This window comes from Budorcas taxicolor, chromosome 2, assembly GCF_023091745.1.
Source record: "Budorcas taxicolor isolate Tak-1 chromosome 2, Takin1.1, whole genome shotgun sequence".
NCBI lineage: Eukaryota > Metazoa > Chordata > Mammalia > Artiodactyla > Bovidae > Budorcas > Budorcas taxicolor.
In genome coordinates, this window is record NC_068911.1 from 13915183 (window position 1) to 13927898 (window position 12716).

A 12716-nucleotide genomic window follows, 5' to 3' on the forward strand; every position below is an offset into this window, starting at 1 on the left:
TATGTCATGAAAAGTGAAGTTGCTCAGTCGTGTCCAACTCTTTGCGACCCCGTGGACTGTAGCCTACCAGGCTTCTCTGTCCATGGGATTCTCTAGGCAAGAATACTGGAGTGGGTTACCATTTCCTTCTCCAGGGGATCTTCCCAACCCAGGGATCGAACCTGGGTCTCCCGCATCGGAGGCGGATGCTTTAACCTCTGAGCCACCAGGGAAGCCAAGGTTTTATGTCATGAAACCTCATAATAATTCAAAAGGAGGGGGTTCAGAGAGCTTCTCAGTTAGTAAACCAGAATGCATCCATGCTCTGCCATGCCAGGCCCCGAGCTCCATGAGGTAGATGCCTCTTTGTTCCATGTATCACCTTATGAATCAGGCCATCCATTTGTATCCTTTAACACCCTGTAATAAACTGGTAATCTAGCAAGTCATGAGAATCTAGCAATCATGAGAAATGCTGGGCTGGATGAATCACAAGCTGGAATCAAGATTGCCAGGAAAAACACCAACAACCTCAGATATGCAGGTGATACCACTCTAATGGCAGAAAGTGAAGGGGAACTAAAAAGCATCTTGATGAGGATGAAAAAGGAAACTGAAAAAGCTGGCTTAAAACTCGACATTCAAAAAACAATGATCATGGCATCCAGTCCCATCACTTCATGGCAAATTGAAGGGGAAAAAGTATAAACAGTGACAAATTTTATTTCCTTGGGCTCCAAAATTATTGGATGGTGGATTAGTGGATGGTGACTGAAACTATGAAATTAAAAGATGCTTGCTCTTTGGAAGGAAAGCTATGACAAACCTAGACAGTGTACTAGAAAACAGACACCATTTTGCCAACAAAGGTCCATATAGTCAAAACTATAGTTTTTCCAGTAGTCATGTACTGATGTGAGAGCTGGACCATAAAGAAGGCTGAGCACTGAAGAATTGATGCTTTCTTATTGCGGTGCTGGAGATGACTCTTGAGAGTCCCTTGGACAGCAAGGAGATCAAACCAGTCCATCCTAAAGGAAATCAACCCTGAATATTCATTGGAAGGACTGATGCTAAAGCTGAAACTCCAATACTTTGGCCACCTGATACTCATTGGAAAAGCCCCTGATGCTGGTAAAGACTGAGGGCAGGAGGAGACAGAATGAGATGACTGGATGATATCACCAACTCAATGGACATGAGCTTGAGCAAACTCTAGGAGATAGTGAAGGACAGGGAAGCCTGGTGTGCTCCAGTCCACTGGGTCTCAGAGTTGGACACAACTTAGTGACTGAACTACAAGTAAGTAAACTGGTTTCCTGAGTTTTGTGAGCTGCTCTAGCAAATTAATAGAACCAAGGAGTGGGTTGTGGGAACATTTGATTTATAGCCAGTCAGTTAGAAGTACAGGTGACAACCTGGACTTGTGACCAGCATCTGAGGTAGTGGAGTGGGTGAGCAGTCTTCTGAGATTGAGCTCGTAATTTCTGGAATCTGATACTGTCTTTGGATAGATAGTGTCAGAACTGAGTTGAATGGTAGGACACCCAGCTAATGATGAATTGCTTGGTGGTGGGGAAAAAAATCCACACTTTGGAAATGGGTATAGAATTGTGGTGTGCCTTGTTCTTAATATACCCAATCTGTTATTAAAAAAATATTTCAGTGCTTTCTGTTTGAAAAAAGTCAATTTTTACATCAACATGGCTATGCTTGTTTTCTCTGTGTGTGCATTTTCTATTAAACATCTCTCTTCAGTTCAGCTGCTCAATTGTGTCTGACTCTTTGCAAACCCCATGGACTGCAACACACTAGGCTTCCCTGTCCTTCACCATCTCCTGAAGCTTGCTCAAAGTCATATCTATTGAGTCAGTGATGCCATCCAACTATCTCATCCTGTTGTCCCCTTCTCCTCCTGCCTTCAATCTTTCCCAGCATCAGGGTCTTTCCCAGTGAGTTGGCTCTTTGGATCAGGAGGCCAAAGAACTGTAGCTTCAGCATCAGTCCTTCAGTGAATATTCAGAGTTGATTTCCTTTAGGATGGACTGGTTGGATCTCCTTACAGTCCAAGGGACTCTCAAGAGTCTTCTCCAACACCACAGTTCAAAAGCATCAATTCTTTGGCATTCAGCCTTCTTTATGGTCCAACTCTCACACCCATACATGACTACTGGAAAAATCATAGCTTTGACTAGGTGGACGTTTGTTGGCAAAGTAATGCCTGCTTTTTAATACACTGTCTAAGTTTGTCATAGCTTTTCTTCCAAGGAGCAAGCGTCTTTTAATTTCATAGCTGCAGTAACCATCTGCAGTGATTTTGGAGCCCAAGAAAATAAAGTCTGTCACTGTTTCCATTGTTTCTCCATCTATTTGCTATGAAGTGATGGGACTGGATGCCATGATCTTAGTTTTCTGAATGTTGAGTTTCTTCACTCTCCTCTTTCACTTTCATCAAGAGGCTCTTTAATTCCTCTTTGCTTTCTGCCATAAGGGTGGTGTCATCTGCATATCTGAGGCTATTGAAAGAAATGCCTCTCGTGTTATATTAAACACATCTCTTTATAAAGATATGATTCGTGGCATAGACAGAACAAATGCATGGATACCAAGGGGAGAAGGGAGGGTGAGATGAATTAGGATATTGGAATCGATACATATACACTCTTGATACTATGTGTAAAATAGGTAACTAAGGAGAACATACTGTGTAGCACAGGGATCTCTACTGGGTGCTCTGGTGACTTAATAGGGAAGGAAATCCAAAAAAGAGGGGATACATGTAAATGCATGGATGATCCATTTTTCTGTACAGCAGAAACTTAACACAATGTTGTAAAACAACTATATGCCAATAAAATTTTTAAAAATTCATGTTCCACATATTAAATAAGAAACATGTTAATAAAAATAAAACATTTTTTATTTTCATAAAAACCAGGAAACAATTTACAACCAATGAGGACCACATATAAGGAACACCTAACTTACTAGGTAACAGGTATTATCCTAAACATTGAAGGAAATAAAGACTCATGAGAATTAAGCTGAAAAATAAAAGGCATGACTCTTGGGAGGGATAAATTAGGAGTCTAGGATTAAAATATACACACCACTATATATAAAATAGATCACCAATAAAGACCTACTGTAGAGCACAGGGAACTATACTCAATATCTTGTAATAACCTATAATGGAACAGAATCTAAAAAGGAATAAATATATAGTATATATACATATATATATAACCGAGTCATTTTCTATACACTTGAAACTGACCCAACATTGCAAATCAACTGTTTCAGGAAAAATGTTTTTAAAACTTCAAAAAAAAGGCATGTTTCTTATAAAGACAATAGAGTTCGATTTAAAAACAGATCTAACTTGAGATTCTTTGCCTTCCATGGTGGAGTCTAGTTACATTTTCATCTATCGTTTAGGCAAGTTTGACTCTACTTTCGTTGCTTTATCTCCTGCTTTCTAGCCTTCATATCTTCCTTATGCTTTCCTCGCCTGTTTGTCTTTAAAAAAAGAAAACCTACAGTGTTCCTCGTTTTGATTATAGTGGTGGATATCTTTCCATTTATCAAATGCATTACTGAACTCATAATTTCTTATATTATCAAATTCAAGAAATTGAATTGCATTTTCTCATCTTTCTTTACGTATGATAAGAAAACTCATAAACCTTCATGTTCCTATCTCTTACCCTAAACTTTAAAGTCTTTGTAAGTTTAATTTGAGATTTATCATGGCATGTTTTCTACTGTTTTCATCTTGTTCTAGAACAGTATTTGGCACCCACATTTAATTTTGTAACAACATTTCTAACAGCCACTGCTGCTTCGTTGTATTTTAATTGACTTCAATGCTCAGTTGCACTTTTCTATGACTTTCTCAACCCCGAGTACCTGATTTCCATCCAATTACCTGCTACAAAACTTAAAAAAAAAAAGTTTGACAATGAAACATTCGTGAACATTACCTTTTCTGAGTTCTTATAATCTGCAAATACTTAGCTCCATTCTCCAATTACGATGACAGATGACTTAGTCTTGTAGAAAATTCTAGAACTGCATAAAATTTCCCCTCAAGCTCCTTTGGAATGTCTCCAGTTCCCGTGTTATTTATTGTGGGGGAGGAGCAAAGAGATTGGCCTAACTGTTCACTTTGAAGATATATATTTTTTTCTACCTAGATACTAGTAGGAATATTTTATTATCTGTGAAACTAAAAATAAATGTTTTCCATACTCTGCTAAATGATGTCTTTGCATTAATCTTGGCTGGAGTTTCGTGAGCAGGCTTTTATTAATAATTTTTACACTCATGTCATTTTCTGCCTCCTGTTTCCTGACAACCACTTTAGATCTTGTCTTTCTCCTGTTCTATCTGATACCTTCCTTTCTCCAGAACACAAATGCTTCTTAGATTTCTCTTCTTTGTTTCCAAAGTTTTCATCTTTTCTCTAATAATTTTCATCACTTTGTTTTGAATTTCATATAACTCTTTTTTTTTTTTTTGCACTGTTAATTCTGTTCCTACTGTCTCTAGGGGAGATTTTAATTCTGCAGTGTAATTTTGTTTCCTTCCCTAATCTTATTACTTTATATCATTTATTGTATTATGTATTATATTATTATTTTATTTATCCATTCCTTTTGTGCCCCACCCCCCCCCATGGTTATGGTTGCTGCTGTGAAAAAAAAAAGATCTAAAAGCCTCTTGCATGACTTCCTCTTTTTTAATTGGGGTACAGTTGCTTTACAATGTTGCGTTAGTTTCTGTTGTACAAAGTATTGAATCAGTTATGTATATACCTCCTCCCACTTGAGCCTCCCTCCCACCCCAACCCTATCCCAATAGGGTCCTCTGTGATAACACAGAGGACCAAGCTGAGATCCCTGTACTATATACAGCAGCTACCCACTAGCTATCTGTTTTACACATGGCAGTGCACGTAAATTAATCCCAATCTCCCAATTCATCCCACCCCTCCTTGCATCACTTTTAAAGATTAAAATATTAAGGAACATGCGACAGACCTCTTCTACAGTTCTCACATGATAACTCCTTCTCTGCGCTCTTTTCCTTAGACTTGCTAAACTGTAATTAAACCAGTGCTATGGTTATTATTGTTTCTAAATACACAAATGAGAAACTGGTGACCCAAATGCTGGATTTGCCAATGGAGAAAGTGATGAGGATGTTTTGGGGCCCTACTGCCCAGACGGTTGTGGGGATTCTGACTGAGCGTCAGGCACTGTGTGTGTGTCGGTGAGCTCAGTGCACAAGTTTTATAGCCATTCCTCAGCTGCAGCTTTGTGATACAGATCATCTCTTGCTCAGGAAGCCTGGTTCTCCTAAAGCAGGAAGATGGCTGTTCATCCCTGATTGATCTAGCCCAGCGATTCTAAAGTGTGTTCCCTGGACCAGCAGTCATCTGGAAACCAGTTGGAAATGCAAACTTCCAGCCCCATCCCTATTCCAGGGTTGAATGTGTTAGGTAGTTAGGAAAGGAAACAGGAGTCCAGAATGGTGGTGGCTAAAAGACAAGGAAGGGAAAAGCCCACAAAAATAGAACAAAAGAAGGTCCAAGGACCAGAGTGAGGACCTCAAGTAGAACAAACACTCCTGCCCAATTTACATAGGGCAGGCCCAGGGGGAGGAAAAGAACATATAAAAAGAGGAGCCAAAAGGGGGGGGCTCTCTCTCTCTCTCTCTCTCCCGTGCGCTGGTGTGCTCCTCCACTCTCTTCTCTTCACGTCTTTGGGTTGGCATGCCCTCACGCTTCGAGGATGGATTCTCCTGCTATCTTCTAAATAAAATAGAGCTGTAACACTGATTTGCCTAAGAGCTATAACACGGTTTGTCCAAGACCTGAGAGCTGTGATGCACCGAGGGCTTTAACGTCCGTCGCTCCAGATCTTTACTGTAACGAGGAGCATACACTCGCCTGACAAATCCTAAAGGAAATCAGTCCAGAGTATTGATTGGAAAGACTGATGCTGAAGCTCCAATACTTTGGCCACCTGATGCAAAGAGCCAACTCGTTGGAAAAGACCCTGATGCTGGGAAAGATTGAAGGCAGGAGGAGAAGGGGATGACTAAGGATGAGATGGTTGGATGGCATCACCGACTTGATGCACAGGGGTTTGAGCAAGCTCCGGGAGATGGTGAAGGACAGGGAAGCCTGGTGCTGCAGTCCATGGGGTCGCGAAGAGTTGGATCCAACTGAGTGATTGAACAACAACAAAGCCCCATCCCAGACCTGCTGAATCACAGGCTCTAGAGGTGGGTCCCAGGAACCTATATCTGACAAGCTCTCCAGAGGATTCCGATGTTCACTCAAGGTATATAGGTAAATATGTTCACTCAAATATACCTATGTTTGTACAAAGGTATATAAAGTTCTAGTTCAAAAAGGAGACCCTTCTCCCAGCATGTGGCTGCCCACCGTGGTGGTAAAACATCCAAGCCTTCTGTGCTTTCCCCCTCATCGTACACTGGGAATCATCATCTCTAAATAGGTGCACTGGGTGATTGCGATGGACATATATACATAATTGATACTATGTATAAAAGAGATAACTAATGAGAACCCACTGTATAAGCACAGGGAACTCGACTCAGTGCTCTGTGGAGTCCTGAATGGGAAAGAAATCCAAAGAGAAGGGATATACGTGTATGTATCGCTGATCCAATTTGCAGTAAAACCACAACATTGTACAGCAATTATGTTCCAATAAAATTAATTTTAAAAAATAAATAGATGCATAAACAGAGGAATTCATGGGTTATGGAAGACAGGCAGCTCCGTGGCTCTAACAAAGATCCTTCTCTCAGAATCCCTTCTGGGGAATTGATATAGATGGTGGGGTGAGTCAAAGGATTCCCCTGGCCTTTTGGGGGGGTCACCTCTCCTAGTTGGACTCAGAGGAAGGAGCATGCAGTATCGGCTGCAAGCTGGACCCTCTGGATGCCCCCCTCCCTCCACCAGGTCAGAGGGTTCGAAGGCGGGCAGCCCTGGAGCCTCGGAACTCTTTATCGCTGCTCTTCCACTGGGAGTTACTTTTGTCTGCTTATCAGCCTCTGCCAGTAGTTGGTGAGGCCTCCGAGAGCATGCACGGTGCCCTACACAGCATTTACACCCCGTCCTCTCACAGAGCCTGGTCCCAGCTGGATGTAGGACATATGCTTGCTGAATGAATAACTGACTCCTCCACTGGCTCCAAAGCAGAGACTTCCCTGCATGCCTTCGCTCCCCCACCCAGTACCGCCCCCACCACATCCATGAGAAGCCCAGGAAGAGCTCTCAGTACAATGAAAACTCCCATGATCAGATTCTTTACCTTTTCAAGGTGAAAAAGCTGAGAAATTGCATGCGGTTTCCTGCTGCGAGAGGAACCTCAGGGGGGCCCTGCGCCTCTAGGCAAGTCCTGAATCCTTGATCAGATAAAATGCCCCTGCTGAAAGGATGGCACTTCTGCTCTCTGCTGGGTGCTCTGGTCTCCACACCTTTGCCCCCAGGTCCCACCCCTGCCTCAAGCTGGAGACCTGCACAGCTGGAGGCCACATCTTCCTCGACCAGCTTTTGGATAAATCCTAACTCATCTCAAATTTCACAGAAGGTGTGAAATGAATGTGATGACACAGCCCTTTCTCCTCTGGGGAGAAGGCAGTGGGACAGGCCCACGTCCATTCTTTCCTTTGCTCATCTTCAGTAGGCATCATGCCCCTGAGACAGAGGGCTGCCAGGAAGATCAGTGGGTCAGCGCTTCTTAACCAGGGGTGGAAATGGTTACATTTGTCATGGTAGTGACCCCTGTGGTCTGGGGCATCTGGATACGTTCTGGGGCAGAGTCCCACCCACATGGCTCATCCATTTATCTCAGTGCGGCATAGAAGTATCAGTTCAGTTCAGTCACTCAGTCATGTCCGACTCTTTGCAACCCCATGGACTGCAGCACGCCAGGCTTCCCTGTTCATCACCAACTCCCAGAATTTACTCAAACTCATGCCCATTGAGTCGATGATGCCATCCAACCATCTCATCCCTTGTTGTCCCCTTCTCCTGCCTTCAATCTTTCCCAGCATCAGGGTCTTTTCAAATGAGTCAGCTCTTCACATCAGGTGGCTGAAGTATTGGAGTTTCAGCCTTAACATCAGTCCTTCCAATGAATATTCAGGACTGATTTCCTTTAGGATGGACTGGTTGGATCTCTTTGCAGTCCAAGGGACTCTCAACAGTCTTCTCCAACACCACACTTCAAAAACATCAATTCTTTGGTGCTCAGCCTTCTTTATAGTCCAACTCTCACATCCATACATAAAAATATAGCCATTTACTAAGTGTGCCCTAAACCTCATGTGGCAAGGTCATGCAAGGTCATTCGAGCTACAGAACTTCCTGCCTGCACCTTTTGTTTTGTGGTTGGCGCTATGTCATGGGCAACACAGGTTTCTCTGTCTAAGAAGGAGACCTTCCTGGGACTTCTTCATTGGTTCAGTGGTTAAGACTCCACCTTCCAATGCAGGGAATACAGGTTCGAAGCCTGGCCGGGGAACTAAGATCCCGTATGCGGCAGCATATGGTCAAAAATTAAAATAATAATAATAATAAAATATAAAACTTGTTTTAAAAAAAGTTTAAAAATATTTATTTTTTAAAAAAGGAGACACTTCCAGGTGTGTCCCACCATCAGCCTGCCGATGGTACCCAGATGTGAAGTGTAGGCAACACCAGCATAACCAGGGAGACTTCTAAAGTCCTTCCTGCTCCAAGATTTCTTCCATGTGAAGAATTAAACAGTGAGACTGAAACAAAAGGTACACCTGAAGGCTTGAACAAGGTGTGCAGGTTGGGCAAGAAATGGGAGACTGGTAAAAACACTGGAAACCAACCAACCAACCAACCAACCAACCGTGGGTGTCAGGCTGGGATGGCACCATCTGGACTCAGGCAGGTGTCCCTGCACTTCGGCCAGAGCACATGAGGACACAGAGAGGAGGAGAGCACTGCGCTCTTTAGTTCTGTAAGGTATTGTTCAAATCAGCTCCTGGACTGGGTTGTAACACAGGATTCAGCCTTTGCAAACTCCCCCTGGAATGCAGTGGCGACTCAGAAGAAAGATGAAAACCCAGAGTCACACCCAAACTGAGATGGAGCACCTATTTACCACCACAGTCTGGAAGGAACTTCCCACTTCCTGCCAGCCCTGTGGGGCGGACATGTGACTCAGGGTCCGTAGCTGACGCTGACACGCTTTGCCCTCTGGAAATGTCTCCATTCTGAAAGATGGCAAGAAAGGGATGACACACCCACGGCAGGGTCCCCTCCCCTGTCTCTGCTCCTGAAGCAGCTTGGACCCCAGCCCTCCTGGTGAGTGATTCTCCCTCCACTCCTCTTCAAAGGAGATGGACCACAGGGCAGCTGGAGGGGGTGCTGAAGAGGCCCGTTTCTCCCCCCCGCCCGTCCAGCACCTCAAGTGAGATTTTGCTGTCCCCTCTGCTCTCATTTCCATGCCAGGTGGCTCTGCCCACTTGAGGTCGCAGTAGTGCCTCCAGCTCCAAATTTCTTACAGAGCGTGGTCCTGAACACAAGACAGCCACATCAGTGATGCTCAGATGGAGAAGTGGTCTCCAAGCTCTGGAGGAAACTGTGCACATACTGATATGCTATTGCCAAGAGTCCAGGGTCAGGCTGACTCTCTGTGACTGTTGCCCTGTGACAGAATCAGGCTCCACAGAGGATGTGTTTGACCACAGTGTGGGTGAGGGGAGGCTGCATTCCAATTGGCAAGTGCCCTTCCAGATGAAGACCCATAATACAGGGAACTCGCCTGGGAGCTGAGCTCATCGATGGGTCCTCGGGCTGCAGATCTGAGAAAGGGAGTCCCCCAAGACTGGTCTGTTTGGATTCCAAGTGCTTAGCATCCAGCTGGCCTGTCTGGTAGCAGGTAGGAGGGAAGGCTGGAAGCAGGGCAAGCTTCCTCTGTGCCAGGTACATTGTTCAGTTCAGTTCAGTTCAGTTCAGTCGCTCAGTCGTGTCCAACTCTTTGCGACCCCATGAATCGCAGCACGCCGACCTCATGAATCGCAGCACGCCGACCTCATTTAAGCCTCACAGGGGTTAATGTATTCAAGAGGTGGAGCCCACATCCTTTCATGACCCCCCTGGCACCTTCATCCATGGAGTCCAAGGTCTACAATGCAGCTTCCCACGTGCTTCTAGCATCTGGCCTTGCCATCCTCCCTGCCTCATCCAACCCCCTGAATCCTTCACTTGCCAACCATCCTAAGCTCCTCCGAGGCTGCCATATGCATTGGATACTCTTTCATCTCTGGGCTTTTGTCTATTCCCTCTCTTGAGAACACACTCTCGCCCCATGTCCTCCTCCAAACCAATTCCTCCTTAAGACCTCAACTTCTTTAACATTGCTATGGTTCAGCCTTTTGCTGTTGCATGAGGTTGAATGCTCCTCAACACCTGCAACAATGTATGAAGATCACCAGTTGATGTTTCTGCTTCGACCACTAGACTACAAGATTCTTTGGAATAGACCTGTTGGCAATTTTATCTCCAGAGTACCTAGCAGAAGTTAGCCCTTAATCAGTATTTGTTAAATTAGAGAATGAATGCCTGTTTTCTTGAAAAATGGGTTAAGTGCATTAATAACCAATGCATCGAGGAAGACCCCCATGCATGAAGAGAAATACATGGCAAATGAAAATATTCAACAAAAGGGGCCTTGAATGGATAGGAGCATTGAAGCAAAGAGGAATGGAACAAGATCTAGTGACAATGAAGAGAGCTAAAGTATATGGAAAATACGGGATGCAAAGTATATGAAGAGAAGAAAAGACGACCAAATAGAGGCTAAGAATATCATGAGACCCACGTAAAATGGGTCTAGGCTAAGTGGAGTGTAATAAACAAAAGGAGTATGTAGAAGTGAGTGAAAGCATGGCAGGGTAGGGCTGTGTCCCTTCCATGACATAGAAATATTACTATCAATTGTTGAAAATTAAGAGAACTAAGATACTTTGTTCTGAGATTGAGACGTGAAACTAAGGTGGTTATTTTTTTCCTTAGACCCCATAATTAGTTAGAATATCCTTGGCCCAATTTTATTTCCCAGAGGAAACCCTGTGCAGTTCAGCGACCTCCTTCTTCCTCCAGGAAAGAGCCAGACTGGAGTTCAAGGTTAGGTCCATGGTCCTCTGTTCATCAACCAAATCACAAAGGTAGACTGCATTAAGCCATGTGTCTCTTTATTTCAGAGACACAAATATGGAACCCAAATATGGTGTGTGGGTATGTAGGAGGCACTCTGTTTTACTAACCGGACCACAGTCATGGCACTTGGTTAAGCCCCTGGTCTTCTGTTTTAGAACAGATCACAAATGCAACAATGTGGTCAAGCTGCACAGTCATCTCTGTTCAGTAACCAGATCACCAATAGGGCCCCTGGGTTAAATCCTGCTTCCTCCTGTTTTCCTCACCAGATCACAAATAAGGCATGTGGTTAGAAGTGACAACTCTGTTTTAGTAACCAGATCACAAACAGAGCATGTAGTTAACTGGTAGGACTTTCCAACTTAAGAACCAAATGACAACTTCAGACCATGGTTAAGCAGTGGCCTCTCCCTGTTAATAAACAGATCACGCGGCTGGAGGGAAGCATTAACTCTCAGATCACAAATTCACTGCTGGGTTAAGCTGCCGCAGAGCTGCCTTTATTGGATTCAATTATACATCCCAGTCTCATTTTTAAAAACTTTATTTGTTGCCTGTGAAACTCTAATTAGCTAAAGAAAAACAAACATTTTATAGAAATGAAATAACTGAGGTCATAAAATCACTAGCTCCATAAAAGCACTAAAAAGCCAGGTGGAGATCACTCAGAGGAAGTTACGGAGTTGAGGCAAAGGATTCTGGGAGAAACACACCAACTGCACCAGACTGGGTGATGTGAGGACATCTGAGCAGCAATGAGATAGACTGTGGACAGTCCATTTGAAGCTCTTTTGAAATTGTGAATCATAGCATTGAAGCAGAGAGTCATATTATAATTTGAATTATTGCAAAGCAAATATTTACCCCCTCCTCCCATTCCTACCATTGATTGGAGATATTCCTGCCCGATTGGTGTTAGACTTGGTCAGGTGATTTGCTTTGGCCAATGAGACAGTTTTAGAAAAAATTTACCTCTCCTCCCATTTCTACCATTGACTGGAGAATATTCCTGCCCCATTGGTGTTACTTTTGGTCAGGGGATTTGCTTTGGCCAATGAGACAGTTTTAGAAAAGGCAGAGGAACCAGAAATCAAATTGCCAACATCTGTTGGATCATGGAAAAAGCAAGAGAGTTCCAGAAAAACATCTATTTCTGCTTTATTGACTATGCCAAAGCCTTTGACTGTGTGGATCACAACGAACTCTGGAAAATTCTTCAAGAGATGGGAATACCAGACCAGACCACCTGACCTGCCTCTTGAGAAACCTGTATGCAGGTCAGGAAGCAACACTTAGAAAGGGACATGGAACAAAAGACTGGTTCTAAATAGGAAAAGGAGTACGTCAAGGCTGTATATTGTCACCCTGCTTATTTAACTTCTATGCAGAGTACATCATGAGAAACGCTGGACTGGATGAAGCACAAGCTGGAATCAAGATTGCCAGGAGAAATATCAATAACCTCAGATATGCAGATGACACCACCCTTATGGCAGAAAGA

The 12716-nt window shown here is 43.6% G+C and overlaps 1 protein-coding gene and 1 non-coding gene across 2 annotated transcripts in view; both read right to left on the reverse strand.

Moving 5' to 3' along the window:
- The window catches only part of CALN1 (calneuron 1), a 455582-nt gene that overhangs the window by 23924 nt on the left and 418942 nt on the right, over positions 1-12716 (reverse strand). The gene's annotated exons all lie outside the window — the stretch shown is intronic.
- On the reverse strand, positions 141-212 carry TRNAR-CCG (transfer RNA arginine (anticodon CCG)). The gene has a single exon. It is a non-coding gene; the product is annotated as a tRNA-Arg (tRNA).